This window comes from Choloepus didactylus, chromosome 12 (assembly GCF_015220235.1).
Source record: "Choloepus didactylus isolate mChoDid1 chromosome 12, mChoDid1.pri, whole genome shotgun sequence".
Classification (NCBI taxonomy): domain Eukaryota; kingdom Metazoa; phylum Chordata; class Mammalia; order Pilosa; family Megalonychidae; genus Choloepus; species Choloepus didactylus.
In genome coordinates, this window is record NC_051318.1 from 48,182,774 (window position 1) to 48,206,877 (window position 24,104).

Below are 24,104 nucleotides of genomic sequence, written 5' to 3' on the forward strand. Positions count from 1 at the left end.
AAGTTCCATTATAATTGTAACTTACCTGCAAACAGCTCAGGAAAAAAAAGAAAAACAGAGAGAGGGACTGGGGTGCAGAAGTCAAACGATGAAGCAAAAGGGCAAAAGGTAAATCCCAATAAATGGTATGTTTTTTGTACTATTTTTAATTCTGCAGCTCTGCACTAATCTTACAATTATTTTTAAATATATATATATATAATTAAAATGAAAGCAGAGTTCATAATCATACCTACTTAATACAAGTGTTACTATGTATTAATAGAAATCATGTACATTTACCGCCGAACCTAGAACACACACATAAATTTTGAGTCATCATTATTCCTTGTCAACTTACTACTAATCACTCCACCATAATTCTCGCAAATCTTTCTTAACTTCTTCACCTTCTCTTATCTTTTCTCCTCTTTATTGCTGCTAGCTGCTCCAAGATCCACATTAGGGACGAAATTGGATCTTTAGAAAAAACAAAACATTCCTAAGTTCTTTCATCTTTTTATTCCTCACTGTTTTCCACTGCATAGGTTGGCAAAATACTAACCTGGAAATATCCAAATTCTAGAGTCTAAGTCTAGATTGTGACTTGGACTCTTGAGCACCAAAACACAGAAGAGAGAAAAATTGTGTCACTTCATATTTATGGTTGCCAGATTTTTCTCACCAGCAGTTACTTCAAAGCTTCCTCAAGGTCATCAAGCTCTAAACTCATGATAGTTCACATTATTCTAAAAACAAGTTTTTTCTAAACCAGTGGGGGGGAGTGAATATTATGTAGAACATACAGGTCAAATACATAAATTTACCTTCTGATTTGAACAGAGGCAAAAGTGGCAATATGCTCAAAATGTAATAATATTTGTATGTTTTTAAGATTTTATACATAGCCTTTCATTTTCCATAACTATATTGTTTTCATTTTTAACTTTTTAATTTAAAATTTTTTTCAACATACTGAGAGTTGAAATAATAGTGTAATAAATGTGCACATACCCCACACCTATGTTCATCAACTCCCTCTCTCTCTCTCTGTCTCTCTCTCTCTCTGTCTCATTGGTCATTACACCAAGTAAAGAACCAAGAGCAGCTGAGGTTCTGGCTGAGATCCAGAGAAATATGGACTAGGTAGTTGAAAAAAGGAAATCTTTGGTATTAACTATGACCTCAAAATCTACTATGAGGACTATAGTGGCTTTGCATATTTTTTCTACATTTATTACACTCAAATATTTATTTGTATTTATTAATTCTCCTCTTCTCTCTCCATCTACACCCCCTCCATACACACACACAGGTATACATTTTTCTGTTCATTTTATACACAGTGAATTGAATGTTAACTTTACAATTCTCTTTAAGTAACAGAATATTTAGTAAAACTAGTCCTCAGTAGTTAAAATAACTAATGGAACTGTGAATCTTCTCCTTTATGGGTAGAGTGAGAACTTCTTCACTTGTAAGATGTATCTTGTTTTGTGTTGTGTGGAAATTCAAATGTATGTAGAAATGTGCACATGGAAGGTGAGTAAAGACTGCATTAGCTGAATTCAATTATTTTGTCAGTTATAAATTTATTGCCTCTCATGCTGAATGCACCTTCAAAATATGCTTTTTGATAAACAAAAAAATTCCTCTGGTTATTTCTTCTTTGAATGAGTGCAATATTAAGATTTCTCAGTAAAGACAACTGAAGGGACATGAGAGGAGGAAGAGGTTCTCCTGCCATTTGCAGTTGGGCAGAGCCCAGGTCTAGCAATAATCTTTCTGTGGCCTTCTGGGCACATGGCCTATACATTGCAAAGGCCTCCTCCCTCTCTGGTGTGCTTTTTTCCTGAAAGGTTTTCTTAAAAACATATCTTGAATGATGTTTATTCCAAAATTAATATCGGAATAATCTACAATTCTATATGCCAAAAGTTTCTAAAATTTTAACAACTGTCGTGATTTCAGTACTGCAAACAAACATCTCTAGATGATAATAAGAAGAAAGAAAGTAAAACTCAGATAGTTAGAAGTGAAATATATGAAATGTAGTCATTATACAACTATCTGGCCTTTAAAGTAATACTGCTTTAAATTTCAAGTGAAGGGGGAAGGGGGGACTGCACCTGATTTTTAATTCTTTCTTACATGTATACCTGGCTTCTGAAATATTATTAATACCATCAAAACTTATAGCATATGGTTTTAATTATTTAATATGACATTAATAATTTTACTAATGTCAAAATGTTTATTGCATGAACCCCAACCATCAATTGTTTACCCAAACTTGGGGGCTGCTAAGATGTGTCTTTTCTTGCTTGTGGTTGCTGGGATATGAGAAGGACAGAGGTGTTACCAAGCAAAGTCTTCAGCTATCAGTTCTATTACTATACCTATGTATATGAACATTACCTGAAAACATGAACCATTTTTTTCTCTGATAATCTAGCAGCTCTCCCTGTTTTGTGATTTCTCTTCACTTTTTATTTTAGGAGAATTCTCCCACTGTGCATCTTCTTGATGGGATTAAGTGTGCACTTCTTGCTATGACAGTCAGAGGGCACAGCTAATGGGTAAGGGAGTAATGTCCTTTTAGCCAATAATACTTTTTCAGTACTTTCAAACTTAAGTGACTGAAACAAAGACCAGGCACCAGAGAATTCCTTCATTACAGCGACAGCTGCAATGTGTTGGCCCATTTGTTTGAGTGAGCTTTGCTGTGGTTTCTGCTGCCTAATCTTCCAGATTTCCTGTGGGAACTGTCACTTTCCCAAGTGTAATCCTCTATCTTTCTGTTGATTCTAGAATGCTTAGCATCCCCCCCCACCCCAAATTCTCTTTTTTACTTAAAATTACATAGAGGCATTCTGTTGTTTGCAACTCTTTACTCAAGGATGTTGTGTGTTTGCTTTGTTTGGGGGTATTGAATACATAATTCTTTAAGCCCCCACTAATGAAGCACAGGCTAGGAGATGTCATTATGCCATATTTCTTCTAATGATTCGCTGAAATAGGTAAAGTGAGGAATGGAGAATTAATGCTTAGTTGATACAGATTTCTCTTTGGGGTGATGGATGAGATGGATGGTGTTGACTGGAGCACAACATTGCATTTGTGATTAACACCATGAATTATATACTTCAAAGTGGTTAAAATATGAAATTTTAGTTTGTATATATGTTGCCATATTAACAATTTTTTAAAATCCATAGAAATGAACAACATGAAAAGTGAACCCTAATGTGAAATATGGACTTTAATTATTTAATTATAATATTGGTTCATCAATTGTAACAAATATACCTCACTCATGCAAAATGTTACTAATAGGGAAAATTGATTGTGGGGGGGTAAGAGAATATGGGAACTCAACTTTCTGTATGTTTTTTCTTTTTCTAAACCTTCAATTGCTCTAAAAGATAAAGAAATAAATAAATAAAAATAAAAGTGGAGGGAGGGTAGACCAGGGTGAGTGTACTTTCATGAAATTTTTATATTCCTGAGCAGTGTAAATTGAAGCTACATAATCAGTTAGCTCTCATGCAAGAACTTGGTCTTACCTGTTTTCTCAGGAGATGCATTTTTCAAGTGTGGTCTATATATCATGGGTGGTCCCTGGGAGTTTGGCAGTTTTCAGAGGAAAACTATATATAACCCTTCATTTACATACATTTCATAAATTTAAAGTTGGAGCTAAATTACTAATTCCACAGAAATCATGTGTAAGTCATATTCATTGTCAAGTTTTCAGGTGCATAAACATGACATAAAGGAGAGATTGATCTTTAGTCTTGGATGAAGTCAGTTAACAGGGTAAAATGAATCTACCTGTTTCACATCAATTAACTATTATGCTTTGTGTTTGCTAAATTCGTATTACAATTTTGGGATATTGTATACTCCAGATTTAAAATGGATTTATGACTCGTATGTGAAAGTGATAAAATGCTATTACTGACCTTAGAATAAATTATACAAATGGAGTATAGGAATTTATGGTGAATGTAATCTGTGGAGTAACAAATAAATCAGGAAGTGTGACTCTCACACAAACTTTTGGGAAAATGTTTGAGTTAGATAAATTTTGGCTCAAGAAACCATTTGTCCTTAATTTCCAGTGTAGTCTCTGTTAGTATATTCTGTTAGATAATGTAAGAAGACCATCAAGGTTTTCACTTCATTTTTACATTTCACTAAATGTATTAGGATTTTTTAGTAAAATATTTTAGGCTTTTTCAGGCGGTTCCTAATTTTGCATAGCATATACTCTGTCCAAGGTGAACAATCAGTATCTCACATTATCTTCACTTAGTTGACCAATCATCATCATTTTCAATTTTAAACAATTATCATAACACAAAACATTCCAAAGCTCTTACCAGCCTCTAATTATTCATCCTTATAATTAGTGTAGTACTGGTAAGGTATTCCTATTAATTATAGTCTATAATATATAATGGGTAGTTTTTCTATATACCAACCTGTTAAGTTTTCGTATGAGTGTCATAACTTAGAAGTATATCATGCAAACACTTATTTATATGTATAGTGCTAATCTGTGGGATACATGCCTTTAAACAACCATTTTCTATCATGTTTGCCTTCAATGTGGAAGTGATACTTATAACACCATTAATGAACAGTCATCACCTCTCCATTCCTATATCTTTAATTTTGCCCTCATATCATGTTTGTGCATATTAGGTTATCATTCTCCCTTCACTAGCTTCTGTCTATCTTTAGGTTCCCTATATTCTACATTATAAGTCACTTATTTATATTATGTGTATTTTAGGCTGAGGAGAGAAAATTAAGCAAAAGCAAAGAGGTAGTCGTCAAAGTAGAGGCACTTGTGACAGATAGGTGCATGTCATGTTATTAGCAAGAAATTTATAATGTCAAACACTATCATGTGCAATGAGAAAAAGCAAAATCTGAATTTGCCCACTTTTCTTTCTTAAATGACACTATTAGACATTTCATATTATAAATGGCACATATGGAAGAGTAATTGCCATTATACAAGCATAGTGATATGTATTTCAATTTACAGTTTACTGAAAGCTCTGATTCAGAAGAACGAGGATCAATTCTTGGTGTGTGTGTATTTTATATGTAAGAGAAACTACTCAACAAAGTTTTGTTTGTCACTGAAACACATCCTAGTGGATGAGATACTTTATATGTGTTAGGCATTATTTTGTGAGCTATAGGTCTTCTAGTAAGAAATGCTTTGGTAGCAGTGCTGACAGCATCAGCTGTGTGTTAGGCAAGGGGAAGCATTGCAATGTAAATGGAAGATAGAATTCAAAGGCAGTTCACACAATATTTTATATTTCCAAAAGAACCGTTGGTGGCCAACTGCATGCCTCATCTTGATTCTGGGTTGAAGGACAGAGTGAAAATTGTGATAAAATCAAATCATAGTTGCAGATTATGTACACACAGTGTCAAAGAAAATCCCCCCAAAGAATGGGGAAAACAGGATTTATCTTTCCACTATGTCTGTCAAGGGAAAAAGTACTTAAGTCTCACATAAGTTTTTGCAATGAGAGGTGAGATTATATATTATTTGTTAAAACCAATTAATGCCATTTCTGTGAGACCAAATAGCTTCTTCCATGGGCCTATCTCATTCACATATTCATTTTCAAAATATGTTAAATATCAGCATTTTCCATATAGGCGCATGACAAGAAAACTAAAAAGTTCAATCGTCTTCAATCTCTATGAAAAATCTCTCCATACTTTCTGGGACCATCTCTTTATGAATATATAAAGTATATGAAAAAATCTTAAAACATGTGATCTCATGTCTGACAATGTGAAATTTGTAATTAGATAAGTCTAAAATAATAGCAGTAAGGAATGAGAAAAGTAGACGAAGAAACTGACCTACAGTTCAAACTAAAATAAATCTAATATAATTTGGCAATATTATAAAACTATCAACTATTAACTGATATAAATCAATTGCCATAATAAACTCTAGTATATTACACTTTTTAAAAATGCTTATTTTTTTTTCCAAAATTGTTATTCCTTCTATGTGACGAATACTCTTTAACGGCTGCTAAATATTTTAGTAATTAAGTTAAGTAAGCTAAAATAAATTATCTGAGTAAAGTTTCTACACCAGGCAACTTGAGCAGGAATTGCCATTAAGAAAGATGTTAAAAATTACACACCACTATTTACCACTATGGCTTGAGAAAGCATGACTAGCAATGGTGCTCATTTATTTGAACCAAGTGTGGTTGTTTTTTAAAGTTTTACCGATTTAAATGATTTAACCCCCAACCAAACCTTTGTCATCTCTTTAACTCCAAATGTCAAAATTATCAGATATTCACAGGCAAGCCAATGATTAAGTCTTCCTAGGTTGGTAACACGTACTCTAATAACTTCTTTTCCAAATGTAAAGAAAACTAACATACTAGCTTTACTTTTCTAAAGGCCACTTAAAATGTTCAGAATTTCAGCAAATGAAACAGTGATTTTCTACTACTTTTAATATTCATTTTTAATTTTCTGTATAGGAAATGAGGGATAGTGCACCATAGGAGTTAAAGGTGGGTTCTGGTGGCAGACTGTCTTGGTTAAAATTCTGAATCCATCATTTATTAACACTGTGGCTTTGTGAAAGTTGCTTAGTCTCTCCATGCCTTAGTTACCTTTTAAAATACAATTAGAATCAAATAGCAACTGTGTGATTATATTAGGGAAATTTAAAAAAATAAAACAAGTTTAGGAGAAGATGATGTCAACAGATGTTAATGAATTAGTCACTCTATTAAAAGACACAATATAACTAAGGAGAAACACAGATAAAATCTTAAAGTCTGAGTTGAGTTTTAGTCCCCCCCCCAAAAAAAAAATCAAAAGTAAGCCTATATCAGTTTTTAAAAAAAAGATGTATTTGATTAAATGGATAGATATATATTTATGGATATAATGTCATATTTTAAAGACATTAGTTCATCTCAAATTAATCTAAAATTAAATATTCCAGCTGAATTTAAAAATAAGCGTCAACAATTTTTCTCTAAAATTTATGTGGAAGAATAAATGTCCGTAGGTCAATTGAAAGCAAAATGGAAAACTGCAAAACGGATGTATTAATACAAACTATAAAATCATAGTACACAAGAAGGTTTGCACAACTAGAGGAAAAATAGGACCTCCTTTAGAAACACGGACAAAGTATGTAAACAAGTGTATGAAAAGGTACTCAAAACACTTGAAATTAGGAAAATGCAAAATAAAACCAAAAAGACTTCAGTTTAATTCTAACAGAATGGAAAAATTATAAAACAAGGTAATACCTCATGGTGACATGTAATTTATGCACTTGAGGGTGAACTGTGGATGGCTTTAGATCAAGCAAATATACCTTATTATCTACAATCTTATTCCTATTTATGTATTTATGAGAAATTTTTATGAAAGATTCTTTATGGGGATGCTCATCGCAATGTTAATTTGTTAGCTGAGGATTGGAGGCAATCTAGTACTTTTAACACTGGAGGAACTGATAATTGAAGAATTATCAGAATGCTATGACTGTATTCTCACAATAGTAGATACATTAAAAAGTTGAGTGAAAAGCTAAAAATCTGAGAGAGTCTTATGACCTACCATTTCAGCAGTACAATGACATAAGTTTATGATGTGAGTAACTGTCATAGATTTAAAGGAAACAAAGACTGGCTAAAAAGCAAGTCTTAGGGCACAATCTGAATTTTTCTGCATATACACATGGATATAATCTAGGAAAATATCTGCAAGGGCATATATCAAATTGCAATTTCAAGCCTTTTTGTTACCTTAACTTTAACTGAACTTCAACATTCACTAGTTTTCCTTTAATTCTTATTCATTTCTTATAAATGTAAAATAAACATTAATAAATATGGTTTTAAAATTGGGGGCTGCTTGAGTTTACAGTATTAGAATTGTATTAGATTGTATACATCCATGTCAAAATAATCTAATTGGGTTTCAAACAGATTATTGAGACTTAATTTTTTGTTTTCTAGATACATGGATTTAACTTCCTGTTTTTACCCTTAAAACTCCTCAGAATTCAAGACAAATTAAACATGCAATTAGCAAACATAGTAATTCACAATAATCACTTAAGTCTTCTAGTTTTAAAATAGTGTTTACTTTAAATTTTATTTACTAGTACAAAAAAGTATCTTTCACCATATGGGCAAAAAAGAATTTTCAAAGATAACCAGTTTATTGACCACCTGATTTCAACTTTGTTGTGTAAGAGGCAAGCATCAAAATAGTCCCGAATTTTTCAATGTCAACGTGAAGTCAATCGGAAAGATTATTTCCTTACACTCACACATGCAGCCAGGTGAGTAACTAGCAATACATTGGTGTGAGCACCTTGTATTATTATTGCTAAACATTTTGTATTGAGGTCAGCATGTTGGGTGCTGTAGGGAGAACCTAGGTACCTATGGATATAACTCACTTTCTGGCCATGCCCCATCCTGGGTGCACCACCCACGGAGTTTGTGAGAGTCCATAGAAGAGTGGATGGCTGAGGGCACACTTGATTTGTGGCTCAAGGGCTTCAGGATTCTCATGTGTAATGTCAGCCCAAATGCAACAATAAAACTATGCTAAAATTTATTTGGTTTCTCCTTATCTATATTCTATTGGAGATTTATCCTCTTCTTGAAGTAGCACCAGGAATGAAAATGGCCATGAGTCTCTTTTTTCTAATGAAGGGCTTGTCACTTCCCAGAATTTAATTTATTTGGATTTTGTTGAGTCATCAGATCTCCAATGTTTTTTTAGAAACAAAACAAAACCAAAAAAAAAAAAAAAAACCCACAACCCACCAAGTAAGAACAAAATGAACACCACCACCACAAAACAAACAAACAAAACTGTCACACTTGGCTCATTTTATTACTAGAGTGGAAGTGGCTGTCTCTTGTAACTTCTGCATCTTAAATCACATTATATACAACAAAGATAAAACATGATAGGTCATAACAAAGATCAGAATAAAGAAAACTTGTATATTAAGTACCAAGTTTGAGTCAATAAATCAATTCCAAGATATAGGAAAACTAATAAGAATTAAAATATTATAATTGTAAGTCAACATTGTATTTACAGACAATAAATTACTGTTTCAAAAATTTCCTGCATGTGCACAATCACAGATCCTCACAAAATGCAGAAATAAAAGAGTAGAAGTAGGTACACAAACTACTAATGGTATATATAGTTCATGGAATGTGAGTTCTGATTTTGTTCTTTACATGATTCTTCATGTTAATTTATATTTAAAATGAACATACAGTAATTTTTCAACAGAATAAAAGTAGTTAAAAGAAATATGAAATAATATCAATTAAGTTAGCTTGTTTTGGTCTCAAGCAAAATGTTAAATTAATTTCTTAACATTACATCAGTTTGAAATCGGCATTTCTACAAACTATTTAAGACCACCTCATTTTCAGTTATTTTTCAAAATATCAGCTATTTTTATTCTTTGCCAGTAGCATTTTCTACCTTATTTTTATGGATATGTTATATGTCATTAATTGTAACATAACATGCTGTAGACAATATTTACTTTTTTGTTTTACTAGCAAAATTATTTATATTTTGATTATTCCAATTTATATTATTTCTTGAATTTTCCTAATCTAAATCTATTTGAAACATTTATGCTCACATCTGAATTATACAAATAAATATGAGCATAATGATAGCTAACCTATTGTGCTTACTGGGTTCAGGTAGTTCTGTGTGGATTTTATATATTACTTTATTTTATCTTCACAACAAACTTGGTGAAATAATTGTTATAATAACTATTTTGCAGATTAAGGAAGTTAGACTGCATATATATTATCAAATGCAGCTGGAAGATGGGAGAGTAAGAATTCAAACTAAGACAATCTTGCTACATAATTGCTGCCCTCATCCACTTTGCTTTACTGTTAAAAAGAAGTGTTGTTTCTAAATATTTTTGTTGTATTGTCTGAATAATTGTTTCAAATATGTGCCCTAAATTTAATCATTCTCTCAAGAAGTTTATTTTATATTATTTGCTAGTAACTATTGATATTAAACTTAATAAAGTAGTGCTTCAAGAAGACCAGACCCTAGGGAAATAACTTGGTTCAAGTGTTAAAAATAAGTACTGACTTACTGACACCAAAAGCACAAGCAAAAGAAGAGAAAAAAGTAGATTGGGCATCATCAAAATTAAAAAGTTTTGCTTCAAATGTTACCATCAAGAAAGTGAAAATACAATGAACAGAATGGGGGAAAATTTACAAACAACATACCTCTTATGGGCTTTTATCTAGAATATATAAAACTCCTACAAGTCAATAACAAAATGATGAATATACTAATTAAAAATGAGAAAAGGTTCGGAATAGACATTTCTGTGAAGAAGGTCTAGAAATGTCTAATTAGCAAATGAAAAGGTTCTAACAACCATCTTTTAGCCATTAGGAAAATGCATGTCAAAACACGAGACACATCATTCCTACTAGGATGGCTGTATCAAAAAAGACAGATACTTAAAAATGTTGAGGATGCGGAAAAATTAGAATCTTCCTATGCTTCAAGTGGAAATGTGAAATGATGCAGCTCCTTTAGAAAAGAGTTTGACAGTACCTGAAATGGTTAAACATAAAGTTACTGAATGACCCAACAATTCCACTCACACACACACACACACACACACACACACACAAGGCCAGTGAAAGCAACCCAAATATACATCAACAAATGGCATATCCATAAAATAGAATATTATTGGGCCATGAAAAGAAATGAACAAGCTGCAACATGGAAATATGGATGTGCTGGTTTGAATATATTATGTCCCCCAAAATGCCATGTTCTTTGATGTAATCTTGTGGAGGCAGAGGTATTAGTGTTGATTAGGCTGGAACCTATTGATTGAGTGCTTCCATGGAGATATGACTCAATCAACTGTGGGCAAGACCTTTGGATAATTTCCATGGAGGTGTTACCCCACCCATTCAAGGTCAGTCTTAAGTAAATCACTGGAGCCGTATAAAAGAGCTGACAAACAGAAGAAACTCAGAGCAGCTGCAGCTAAGAGACACATTTTGAGGTTGGTCATTGAAAGCTGATGCTGACATTTTGGAGAACACCATTTTGAAACACAACCTGGGAGCAAGCAGACACCAGCCATGTGCCTTTCCAGCTGATAGGTTTTCTGGATACCAATGGCTTTTCTCCAGTGAAGGTACCCTATTGTTAATGCCTTACCTTGGACACTTTATGGCCTTAAACTGTAATTTTGTAACCGAATAAACCCCCTTTATAAAAGCCAATCCATTTCTGGTGTTTTGCAAAACTGCAGCATTAGCAAATGGGAACAATGGATAAACTTTAAAATGTTAGCCTAAATGAAAGAAGCCAGTCACAAAGAACTACATATTGTATGATTCTACTCTTATGAAATGTCCAGAATAGGCAAATCTATACAGGCATGAAGATTTCTTAGGGTGAGAGAAGGAAATTTGAAGGAAATGGAGAAAGACTGCAAATGGATATGAGATTTCTTTTTGGGGAGATGAAAATGTTCTAAAATTGTGGTGATTTTGCACAACTTTATGAATAAATGAAGAAAATTGAATTGTACTTTTTAAAGGTGAATTTTATCATATGTTAATTATATCTTAATAAACCTATTATGAGAGAGAGAGAGTGAGAGAGAAGACAGACATATGAGTACTTAGATATGATAGGGAAGGCTCCTAGGACAGACTGAACAAATTTTTCAGGTTCTTTTTGCCCAAACTTGGAGGGTGATGGGGAGGGGGGTCACAGAGAGAATAAAGCAGGGGAATGACTCCATTTGAAAACAATGTTTTCTCCATGGCAATTCCCCCTCGTAGCAGGTTCACAGCCTCCTCATTCCGCAATAGTGCCATTATTCCTTTAACATCTGTCCCCATCCCCTCAGCAGACACGGGCTTCCAGAAGATCAGCATCGTGTGACAACATAGCTCAGCCCAGGACCCAACACAGAATCCTCTACAAATATTTTTTGAATAAATCAATGAAAGTGAAAGAAGGGGAAAAAAAAAAAAAAGTACAACTAACTGTATAATAATCTTTGATTAAATCAAAGTACTAAAGTTATTGAATAAGGACAATTTCCTTCAATTTGTAACTCTTCCCCTAACCAAAACAAAACAAAACAAAACAAACAAAAAACTATAGTAGTCTAACTATGAAGTTCAAAGGGGAATGATTGAAAGCACATCAATTTTTTTGTGATAACTTGCAATATTATATCCTACCAGGAATGTGAATTTGGACAAACTATTTAATTTTTCTGAACCTCAGTTTTCTTAGTTATCAAATAAAAAGATAAAAGTGTTCAGTTTTATGTTTATTGGGAAAAAAACAGTCAGATAATTCATTTGACTCTCTTGTAGAGTCATGGCACCTAGGCAAGGAAAGTAATTCTGATTTCTTTGTCTTCTTCTTTGCCTAAACACATGAAATAGGCTTATAGAAAGAAATTTGATTAATAGAGAAATGATAAAATTGCATCTCAGAGCAAAATTTGTCATGAAGTTTCACTATTTTCTTTATATATATGGATCTTTTCAAAAAGATAATCAACAGAAAGGAAAAAGAAGAATTGATGAAAAATATTTTCCCCTGTATTGAGAGCCTCAAAGCCTTTTTCTTTTTTGGCAATATTGAGTGAGTACCTTCTGTCCACATCTCTCAAAGTAATCAGTGGTATTTTCCCAAAATCATTTAATCCACAGTGGAAACAATCATGGTAATTATACTTGCTACTTTCAGTTAGGTTCCCACAAACCCAAATATTTTATAGTAGATGTTTAATAAATGTGTGTTTTTTTCACATGTGAGCAAAATGCAAAAGAACACTGTGTGATTGGTTTCAGCAGTGTAAATGTTAAAGTACATTAATTTTTTATCTAATAAAAATGAGATTCATGATTATGTTGAATATTGTTGCCATTTTACCATGTGTACTACCTATAACATATTTGGATCTTGTCACATAATAGGTATAAATTTGGAGGTCAGGAATGGCAAAAATTTACTTAATGAAAGTATAATTTATGCCAACCACTCAACTACATGATTTATGTACAGTCCATTTATGTTAGGTTTTATGATCCCCATTTTAGTGACAGTGAAATTAAGGCTCTGAGATGTTGGATAAATTGATAACAGTATAAGACAGGCTATATAAAATAGTAGATTTGCATTTCCACAGAACTTCTGTGATTTCCTCAGAGTTACTTAACATCTGCATGCTATATGAAAGACACACGCAGACATATACATTGTGCTCCTTTAGCCAATATTTTGTACCCTTAATAAGATATGAGTCCTTTTAAAGAATGAATTACATTTATTTTAATTTCATTAACCTAATTTTGTTCATGAAATATGTACTCCAATTCAATTTTGGCAGTTTTAAAGGTTTTGCTTTGTTTTTAATATGTGAGAAGCAGAATAAATGTAAGGCAGATATTTTGATTAACTTCATCATAATTTCAACCAAATATAAAAAATGTATTTTAAGCACAGCGGAAACAGTATATTCACTGGCATAATTAACCACAAAGTAGATAGAACTAATCTTTAAAAGAATTAGAATAAAGAAAATTAATGTCATATAATCTTTTTTTATTTCTTCTATTCTTATAGGTAGATAAAAATAATGTAGAGAACAAAAATAGTCTTCTAAAAATGTATTAATCTGTAAATCATTAGTTAAGGTAATTCATTTTATACATTGTAGTTTCCTATTGCTGCATAGCAAATTGTCATAGACTTAGTGGCTTAAAACTATTTCCATTTATTAGCTCACAGGTCTATATGTCAGAAGTCTGGGAAGGCTCCACTCAGGTCTCAGCTTAGGGTCTCAGAAAGCCAAAATCAAGGTTTCATATAGGTTGGGCTCTTATTTGGATGCTTTGGGAAAGAATGCACTTCAAGCTCACTCAGGTCATTGATAGAATTCAGTTGGGTGTGGCTACAGAATTGAGGTTCTGGTTTCCTTGTGGCTGTTAGGCTGTTCTCTCACATCCTAAAAGATGCTCTCTAGTCCTTGCACGTGGCTCTCTATGTCTTCAAAGACAGCAATGGCCCACCAAATACTTCTCATGGTTAAATCTCTCTGCCTTCTCCTTCTGCCTCTAGCCACAGAAAACCCTCTGCTATACAGTGCTCATAGGGTTAAATTCAGTATTATATATATAAGAATGACTTCTCATATTCACAGGTACCCCTCACACTCAAAATGGGGGGAATTAAACATGGGCAAAAGTTGCTGGGTAATTTAGTTTTCCCATTTGCTACAATGAATACCATAAAGTTGGCTTAACCATAGAAATTTACTGGTCACAATTTCAGAGGCTGGAAGACTTGTTTCTATCTCAGGTCAGCATCTTCTGGCTCAGTGGCAATCTTTGGGGTTTCTTGGCTTTTCTGTCACATGGCAATGCACATGTTGGTATCTTCTCCTTTCTCTTTTGGATTCTGTTGACTTAACAGCCCCATGGGTTTTCTCTCTCTTGGGCCTTCTCTATAAGGCTTCCATTAGTAGGATTAAGACCCATCTCTATTCAGTTGGGACATACTGTAACTGAAATAACCTCATCAAAAGGTCCTTTTCGCAATGAGTTCACAACCACAGGAATGGATTAAGATTAAGAACTTGCTTTTCTGGAGTACTTAACTCCAAGCCACAATACTATATGTCTTTTCTTAAAAAGTCTGCCTACCAGGCATGCTTAGAGAGAGAGAGAGAGAGATGGGATAGAGAAAGAAAGCAACTGGGGGAGTGGGTGGAGAGAGAAGAGGTACACAAAACCTAGAATATATTCCTGGGTAACCAGGAATCCAAGGATTCTTAAATTTCTAGGATATTTTGTCCCTAATAAGAATATATTCATTTTAGGTTTTTCTCACTAAATAAACCATTTCCTTCTTTTAAATTTAAGATGTGATCTTGTCCTATAAAACATGACCCATAATTATGTCACATATTCATATCTGATATTTTACAAATATAAATTTCTAATTAAAATTTAAAGCTCTGGTCTTAAGAAATTTTCCAATCATGCAACTAGATTTTCCTCTTTTTTAATCAAGGAAATGAAATTTTCTGTTTCCTTCTGTATAAACTTGAAGATTTTATTTACTTTTGTCTCATGTGGAATACATTTTTTTCCAATAAGTTTGACCTCATCTCCTTTTATTTTTAAAACTGCTATGTGTATTAATTAGCTATTGCCACAACAGTGCTTCATGGTATACTGTTCACAAACTCAGGGTCTTAAAACAATACCAATTTCACATCTATTGGTCAGCAGCAACTTGGCTGGAATAAGCTTACTAGATTTGGTAATCCAGGCCTTCACTATGGACATTGGGTTCAGAATAGCTCCACATGTCTCACATCATCCCTGGATTATGGCAACCCATACCACCACAGAGCCTACCTTTTGTGTGTCATTGCTAAAGGGGCAATGGCTATTGGTGCATATTATTCCCATGGCAAGTCATTGGAGCATGAGAAAGTAAGCCTCTGTATACACTGTATCTGCAGCCAACCCATTGGATAAATTAATTCATATGGCACAACCCAATTAGTTTAGAAACTAGGAAGTACACTGACCATCATGGAAACATAGCAAGGTGTGAGTGTATAAAGCTATTGCACATGCGTGAAAACATTGAGATTAATTAATCTATCAAACCAGCATTGATTCTTTCAGCTATGTCTATGATTCTTCAAGCTTAATACTGAACTACATTGAACTAGTATTTGTGTTTTTTCCTAGTCCTTGTCTCCCCAAGATGGGCTGTTTTTTATTCCTGCTGGTTTCTTCTGCACTTACATCAAGTTTCTATGTGTATTATGTGTTTTGTTACCAAAGACATTTACACACCGATTTCACCACTATAGTAGCATATAATCTCATAAAGAGTTTAAAGTGCTTTCTTAGGATATTTTCATTTTAACAAATTGAATTTGCAGATAAGATTAACAAATCGATTTTGACTCAGAAAAGTGACACTTTTCCAAGCAGACATCTTAACTCATTTTAAGGCTGGTCTATAAACTGTCCATAATATGGTCTCATTTACACAGTTTTATTCAAGCTTTTCAGTGTATTTTAGTTGCATTTAGAGTTTTAGTACTGGTTAATTAATATAATCTTTCTACACATTATGTTTTATTGCATGGAATACAAAATTGTATTGAACTATTTGGAAACAAGGCTTTATTTAATCCCTTACTTTCAGACATCACTTCTACCAGGTAATTTATGATATATATGATTGCCATAATCTTAGTAAAAATGTTGCTTTAAAGCTATCTTATCAGTTTTTCTTTGAACTTGGCTTTCAGTCCTAAAATGGTCATTTCTTAATAACTTCTTTGCTTAGGTTTTCTCAGATTGGATACTATAACTGACATTTCCTCATTTCCATTAATAGATTTATGTTGAGCTCTATGTTTTATGCAGATTTCTCCTTAGAGGACTATAAGTTATTTTTTCATTGCCAGTAGTCTTCTACAGGGCTTTTCCTTAATATACCTGTGTAAATGTTCCGTCAATATCAGATTGTTTCTTGAAGCTTTTTTTTCTTTTTGAGTTATTAACTATGTAATCATAATTTTTCATCACATTAAGATTTTAAAAATTCAACTGGTGTTGCATGAAATAGTATCATATATGTTCAGATAAGGGGCTAAACAGTGGGATTATAAAGTCTCATTCCTTGAAAATGTTTTATCTAGAAGATCTTCCAAGTGTTTCATTACTCTAAAATCCTTTGTCTCTGAGGTACTCCTATCCCAAAATGATTAATTCTTACTTTTTGTCTGTTTAGTCAGCCTGCTTTGTGACCTTAGAAAAATGATTTAACCTATTTAAATGTTAGCTTCATTTTCTGTAACTAAAAGTTATCATATGAGCTAACCTGAAAATATATGCAAAACAATGGGGCACATATATTCATGACAGTATTTTGATCTTGTCATTAAGTCTGGATATTTTAAATTTTATATTGTATTATTATAAAATGTTTAAATTGCTTTTTTTAATACAGAATACCAAAAAAACCCCAATGTAAATAATGCATATTTTTAAAAATCTAGTGAATTGAGGATGATAATATTATATGGCATGGATTATTTGAGGTTTTTAACTTTATTATAGCCAACAGATCAAAGTCAACATTGTCTCCTCAATGATAACAGCAAAGAGGAATAAAGTTTAGGACTTGTGACAAGCAAACAATAACAAAAGCAGAAGCAAATATGAACTCATTCTTCCAGTTTCTTGTTTTGTCTTGAATTTACTTTGTTTTTATTCTCTGTGTGAACAGATTCATACCCTAATAAACAGGGCACCCTTTAATGTGTATACGTAGTGACCTTCACAAAAGAAAAATAAATTTGAAGTGATTTAAATAAATTAATGGGGTCATGAGAGATAGCCATGGAGCAAAGATTTCATTACAAAAGCAAGTGAGCCATATTTAATAGAATATGGTATTAAATTATAGTAATATTTTATAATGGAAAGGTAATATAAAACTCGATTTACTATTTTAAGCTGTTAACAAATTTTCATTACTATTCTTTATTGAATTTATTATTCTAGCTTAGTTTACCAACTATAGAAATGTAGTTTCACACATAGAGGAAATAAACACTAGAGAATAAACAAAAACAGTCTCTCTTTTACTTCCACTTTTCTTCAGGGTTTATCGGTACAGTAATATGAAATGACTATTTTTATTAAAGATCAGATAATGTAGGTAAAAATGAGACAGCTCTCTTAGTCATAAATAGTAAATCACAGGTATAATAGTTTGGTCATTAGCTCTTACATACAATAGATAGATGTTTTAGTTTAGTATTTTATTGCATGACAGAAGCTTGTAATGTGTTTTCCTGTTTATACTTTCTCATAGAATTATCACTCAATAAAGTGGAAATAGTTCACCCTTACACTTATTTATGTGTTTGAAAGAAAATGCTGTTGTTAACAAAACAGATGTGAAACATAAAGCTAATATCATACTATAGTTTCATTTAAGTGCATTAAAATGATTGTAGACAACTAATGCAACGTTTTGAAAGATAATAAATAAAATGGTGAGTAAAACTTTATGACTTGCCAAAAGACACATAGCAAACCTGGACCTACGACTTAGGACTTCAATTTCTATTTGTCCAAAAAGTACTATTACCACTGATCACCACGCCACACAAAAAATATATGATAAATGTATCAAGTTAAAACTATGTTTAATGTGGGAAATAAAATATCTTTCTAGGTGAAAAATATTTTTAAGGGCTTTAGTCATTCATTCAACAACCTACAATTTGACAAACTGGCACTGATGCTAGGGATATAGAAATGAATAGGATAGACAAGATCCTCCTCGCATGAAGATTATCCTCTAGTGCGAAAAAGGCAAAGAGTATAGAGTAAACAAATAACTAAACATGATTTATTTGGATATTGGTAAGTTCAATGGATAAAATGTAGTTTAATCCAATGGAGAGAGATGGAGGAGGATATTTTCAGGAGGATAGTCAGAAGAGACCCCAAAAAAGTAGTGATATTTGAAATTAGATTTAAGTGGGAAAATTGAGAGGAATTAAATAAGATTATTTGGAAGAGGAAAGTAACAGAAAACAAGGAATATTTATTGCATACATTTGGCTGTAGTGCCTAGAGAACTTGCTGGTTTATTAGTTATTGTGGATGTAGTAAACTGAAAACCAAGAATAATTCTCAGTTTTGCTTTCAGTAACTAGACTGGAGCTGTGGGTATACAGAAGACAAAGGAAGGAAGATTTTAAAGGCAAAAAGGAGTTGTGGAGTTTCAGTAGCTTTGATTTGGGTTTATTAAGTTTTAAATGGCTAGAAAATGGATATATTAAGTAAGCAGTTGGGTATAAAATTCTGAACTCAAGAGAAGAGATCAAAGATGGAGATAAAAAATTGAAGGGTATAGGCACATAGGTTACTTTGGAAAGCCAAGGGGATGTATTGATATCAGTTACAGAGAAGGTATAAATTGAGAAAACAAGAGGGTTCATCACTAAACCCATTTTATCCTAATATTTAGTGGCAAAAAATCAGAAAAAGAGATTTAAAAGGAGTGGCCAGCAAGGAAAGAGGTGAAAAATAGGATAGCATGATGTCTTGAATGAGAAAATGCTTCTCAGGAAAACCTACTGGTCAACTGTGTCAAATGCTACCATTAAGCTATACAAGATTGAATATCTTCAATTATATTGAAAATGTGGTGGTCTTTGGTAATCTGGATAAGAATAGATTTACTGGTGGAATTCCGGGTGCAAGAAGTTTAATTGAGATGGGGAGTATGGCAAAATCTTGTCGGAGTAAAGTAAACATTATAGTATTTTGACTTGATCATGGAGTTGAGGACAGGTCATATTTTTTTTTTTTTCTTTTTTAAAATGGGAAATGGTCCAATTTTTTTTTTTTTTTTTTTTTTTTTTTTTTTTTTAGGCTTAAAAACATGGAAATTTATTTGCTCATGTTTTGAGGCCAGGAAAATGTCCACATTACAGCATCATAAAGGCAAGCTTTCTCCCTGAATGAAGACTGTGCATTCTGGGGCTGCCAGTGATCCTTGGTTCCTCTGTCCCATGGGAAGGCACACAATTTCTCCTGGTCTCTTCTTTCTCTTCCAGTTGTGTTTCAGCTCCTTGCTTCCTGTGACTTTCTCTCTAGGTATCTATCTGAATTTCATTCTGCTTATAAAGGACTCCAGTAATAGGATCAAGACCCATCCTGATTGAGGTGGGCCACACCTTTACTGAAGCAGCCTCACCAAAAGGTCCTACTTACAATGGGTTCACACCCACAGAAATGGATCAATTTTAAGAATATGTTTTTCTCTGGGATACATACTGTCCCAAACCATCTCAGATGCCTATTTGTAAATAAGTTCATTTCCATATAAAAACAAAAGCATACATAACTCTGAAATGTACCTGTTTCAAAATGCCCCATGACAAAGAAATGGGACTGTAAGGCAATCAGAAAACCAATAATAAAAGTTACAAATAATATAAATAGTATTTTGCTAAATAAAGTAATTCTATATTAAAAGCTTTAGGGAAATTTTGAATGATAATATATGCAGGGTTTAATCTCTTCCTTATCTTACCTTCCTTATCATGCTCAGGGGTGAAGAGCAAAGAGGTTTGAAGAGTTACAGCCATGAGGACTGTGCTGGCTTCCAGTTATGCATGCCAGAAAGTCTTAACCCCCTCCTGTGGGTCTGAACCTATTATAACCCACTGTAAATAGGACCTTCCGATGAGGCCACCCCACTCAAGGTATGGCCCAGCTGAATCAGGATGGGTCCCAATCCCATCACTGAAGGTCCTTTAGAGAAGACTGCAGAGAGAGAAGCCACAGAGAGCTGGAAGTCAACAAAAAGAAAAAAAAAAAGGCATTGCCATGTGCACTTCCATGTTATAAAAAAGCCAATGTACCCCAAAGATTGCCGGCCAACCAGAAGATACAGATTCTGGAAGGAAGTAAGCTTTCTAGCCTTGGAAATCTTGAGCCAATACATTCTTCTTGTTAAGGCATTCTATTTTATGGTGTTTGTTGTAGAAGCTGGGAAACTAAAACAAGGACCCTCAGATATGAAGGTAATTTTCTCAGGCAGAATAGGTAGCTAATGGCTAGACTTAGAGGTTTTGCCAAGTAGACAGAAGCCACAACAGCTGTGAATGTAACATTATTCCCACACTTGAGGTCCTGTTATACATTCATCAATCATGTCAAGTTTTCCATTTGTATAAGCTTGTTTTGGTTTTCTTATACTTTTCACCCAGGAGACAATCTGATTCACTGAAAAAAATAATCTGGATATGTAGAACCTTCTTCATATAGAGTTAAGGAAACCAGTATATCCAAATAAAAGATACCGAGGTCATTCACTAATAACACCAAGTCCATTGTTATGTTGATGATGGCTCATTGTATCCATAGTGTAACATCCAAAAAACTCAAGAGCTTTAGGAGGGAAACTATAATTATTCATAGATGGAAAAACTAAACTCAAGGGTGCGGTCGCGTCTACTGCGTCGGGGGGCGGCCGGTTGCTGAACCCTCGGCTCTCGGCGTTGCTCGGAGGGTACCGGTGGCGGGGGCTCTTTCCCGGAGGCAAAGGCGAGGCGGGGGACTGGGCCCGGTCCCCGGCGGTGGCGTGCAAGGTGTGGAGGGCGGCGAGAGGAAAACAGGCGGGACACGTTTCTTTGAGGGTGCTGAAGCCAAGAGCGGTCCAATGTGATTTTATGCCTGTAGAACTGATCAGAAAGAGAGAGAAATGATGCAGGAAAGAAGCTAGTTTCAGAATTGTAAGGGCTCTGGAGAGAAAGGAAAAAGGATCTGGGTTACAAGAGAATGAAGCCTCCCTAAACACAAGGACACTGCGTTTACTGAAAGACAATACAAATCAGAGAATATGATCAAATACAGGTGGATTTGTAAGTCTTCCTGGTAAGATGAGGAAGAACCTATATAATTGATCCTATTTTTTTCAGCTTGTTCTTTTAAACAGTCATTCAATAAATAGGTTTTGGACTAAACTCTGGGAAGAAAGAATCCGGGGTGGGGATGAAGGTGGGGGCAGAAACAGAACACGTAGCCAACATTTTTAATAAGAGGAGATATGCAATAAAAATTCAAAATAACATTTTATGTAACATCGGTTTGTGATGAGTTTTATGAAGGAAATAAGAGGACATGATGGAACTACGATTTTATGTAAGATGTTCAAGGAAGGCCTCTCAACAGAGATGGCATTTGAACAGTAATCAATGAAATGAGTAAACAAGCTATGTGCGTTTCTGTAGTCAGCTCTTTAAGAGAGAGAGCCACAAGTACAAAGGCAGTGAGATGCCTTTTGTGTGTTTCAGGAAGAGCCAGCAGGTGACTGTGCCTGTAGCAGAAGTAGAGTGGATGAGATTGTTAGGAAATTAACACAGAGAACGGCAAGGAGGACATTCATGAAGTCCTATAGGTCATGCTAAGAAACAGATTTTAGATTAATTGTGGTGGAAAGACAAGGACAGTTTTGACCAAAGGAGTGAAACAATTTGATATACATTTTAAACAAATTTCTATAACTCATGAATGAGAATATTCTATGAGAGAAAAGCCAAAGAAAAGTAACTGGTTGAAGAATCTAGAGCAGATAATTAATCAGTTAAAGGAGCTGAGGATAGAGAAAGTTGTGAAATCTCTAGTCCATGTAAAGGAATTTGCCGATGACAGGAGGAGTGACACCTAATTTAGTCATTTCTGAAAGAGAGGGAAGCGTAAATTTAGGCACATATAAGTTTGTAGGGTTTGGAGGATGACTATACACACCAGTTTCATCCTGTTATTCCAGTGTAATTGTTAATAACGTCCCTTTTCACTTTCAAAAATAGCTAAATTTAGGAAATGAATTATATGCTCATCAAGGATAAGAGTGGAAGTCAAAGCCCACTCCTAAAAGTCTCAAGTGAATTTTTTTCAACAAGAAAAAATCCATATTGATGTATGTTGTGTGTGTGTGCGTGTATGTATAATTTTAAGATCTTTTAATTCAACATATGATCACAACCAAATATGTAGCTCTTATGTTGGATAGTTTACCTTATTAGTGAAAACTTAATTTTAAATTATGTATAGTAGTAGCTTATAATAGACAATATCCAGGATGTTGCTATTGCTTTCTAAGCCTTTTAAAAGAAAAATAATGTAAATTGCTGGGCATCCAAATTGGGTAGTCCTGGGAGATTAGGCTTCTTGGAACCATGTGATAGGAAGAATTTTTCTAGATAGTGAATACTAGAACACTGGAACAGAAATGGAAAAGATAGCGTGTTGTTTTTAAATGTTTGAAGGGTTGACCTGTGAGTGAGGTGGGAGAATTTTCTCATGCATTTAAATATAGCAATTAAAAACCACCATGAATTATCTCAGGGAATATTGCTTTTTGTTTTAGGAAGAATTAAAGTATTGCTTTGATTATCATTTGTTAGTGATAATGCAGAGATTCCTGTGTTGACAATCCATAAGCTCAATATGGATTGCCTTTAACTTCCTTCTAAGGTAGTTACTTGTGTGCAGTTCTAAGAAATAGTAATTTAATGGTATGAATGGAGCCCACTTTAATGAAATATTCTGAAATTATATCTGGAGCCCTGTACCTGAAGTGTAAAATCTTAACAGTTCCTCAGTTATTAATTGAGGAAACTTCTTGATTGCTTGAACTGTTTATCTCCTATAGTAATTACAGTTGATATTTATTCCAACATTAAAATAAATCAACAAAATATTTTATGTTTCCAAACATTTAAATTAGTAATGTACATGTCAATATTGTAAGTATATGATTATGTGTATAACTACTTTAGGAACAAAGAGTAAATTTGAGGTGGTATTTTAAAAACTTCTATTTGGTAAGCAAGTTTAGACTTAATGGTACTTCCTTCAATTGCTTGTTGTTGGTCTCTGCTGTATGTGTATATAAATAATTTTGTGCTCATAGCGAAGAAGCTAGAGGGAAACAATCTGCAAACTCAACTAGGCTGTAAAGTATGGCTTATAAGGATCAAAGGCAGATGTTAAACTCAAGTATAAATAAACATTTCCGTAACTCACAATCTAATAAAGCTATATTATCATGGAAACATTTCTTAATAATAGTTGCATTTTTAATCATATTTGATGAATGCTACAGGATATCAAAATGCTTAGAGTCAAAACACAAGTTCCGTCTTTTAAATGCAATTTTATTGAGATATATTCACACACCATATAATCCATCCAAAGTATACATTCAGTGACTCACAGTATCATCATATGGTTGTACATTCAACACAATAAACTTTAGAACATTTTCATTACTCCAAAATAAAGAAAAAAATAATAAGAAAGAACACCCAAAACATCCCATACCCCTTATCCCCCCTTTTATATCTATATCTATATCTATGTCTATGTCTATGTCTATGTCTATGTCTATCTCTG